This window comes from Lucilia cuprina, chromosome 5 (genome assembly GCF_022045245.1).
Source record: "Lucilia cuprina isolate Lc7/37 chromosome 5, ASM2204524v1, whole genome shotgun sequence".
Lineage (NCBI taxonomy): Eukaryota > Metazoa > Arthropoda > Insecta > Diptera > Calliphoridae > Lucilia > Lucilia cuprina.
The window spans coordinates 59,205,092-59,206,757 of NC_060953.1; positions in this window are offsets into that span (position 1 = coordinate 59,205,092).

Consider the following 1,666-nt stretch of genomic DNA (forward strand, 5'->3'; position numbering starts at 1 on the left):
ACTGAACTAGAACTGAACTAGAACTGATCTAGAACTGAACTAGAACTGAACTAGAACTGAACTAGAACTGAACTAGAACTGAACTAGAACTGAACTAGAACTGAACCAAAACAGAACTAGAACTGAGCTAGAACTGAACAGAAACTGAACTTGAACTGAACAAAAACTGAACTAGAACTGAAAATGAATAAAACCTCAACTAGAACTGGAACTGAATTAATAATCCACTAGAGCTGAACTCAAACTGAACCAATTTTTAATATTATTTGTCTGGATTCCCTAGCTCTCAATTGTAATGCTGTTGTTATAGCAAATTTAGAAGTAAATTTTGAGAATAGATGTTCGAAAAATAATAACAGAAATATTTCTTGACCACAGATTGAATATTAAATACTGAAATTGAAAACCCAATTCTTACCTTTTCAAAGCGAATGACAAAATAAAAACTTTTTTGGACTAAATAAACCCATCTCTTTACTGTTTATATAACATACAAACTCATGGACAAAGATATCAAACCCACTAAAATTTTTAAAATGAACATGAACAAATAGAAAAACAAAACTGAACTGAAATTACAAATGACACCGACAAACAGCAATAATATTAAATAATTTTTCAAATACTATTCCAAAAGCTCTCAACTTGTTGAATAGATGAATGAATGCAACAAATGGATGAATTGTGTTGTGTATAATGATGATGATGTATGAATAAATGTATGAATGTAGTTGTCTAACCAAGTCCAAATGTCCGTCGGGCTGTTTTTTGTTATTAAGTATTTTTTTTTTTTGTTAATATGCACATTTATACATTCATATTGAATGTATTAATGTTGTACATTTTGTCCGTCCAAATTGTCGGTAATCAATCAAATTGAATGTATGCATGTCTAACTGACTGCCGGTATGACTATCGTTATCCCTCTCTCTCCCTCTCTTTGATTTTATATGCAAGAGTGTGCGTGTAAACGAATTGTTCATTTGAAATGTTGGTCACATGCACATGACACTCGTACCAAACAATTCTTACTTGATGCAAACATAAAATGACAGCAGCAACACAACTCTATGTAGTAACAACAACATACAGGCTGCAACACTATTTAAGTGCATTTAAAAATACGTTTGGCTCAAGGAACATAATTGTAAGTAATGTTGCTGGTGATGATGTTGCTGATCGTACGAAGAGACATTTTATTGTAGACAAACAATTATCATTTGACAAAACCGATTTGCTTTGTTTTGCCACAATTTTTTGTTTCTTCTTTTTGTGACAGCATGTTGTTTTCGTAAGATTTTACATTAAACGAAATAAACGCATTCTTTTGTCATGTTTCCCCTTTTGGGCTTTCTGTTTGAAATAATAGTTTATTAAAGTATTGGGCATTTGTTTACAAACGCTTTTGGAAATGATATCAATGGCAATTACAATGATTTAATGGTTATTCGTGCACCCTTCTAATGAAACTCCCTCCTGTAAGAAACGCATTTAATTATAATAATATAATAAACTGAACGGGAACAGAACTAAAGCTAAACTAGAACTGAACTAGAATTAAACTAGAATTGAACTAGAACTGAACTAGAACTGAACTAGAATTGAACTAGAACTGAACTAGAACTGAACTAGAACTGAACTAGAACTGAACTAGAACTGAACTAGA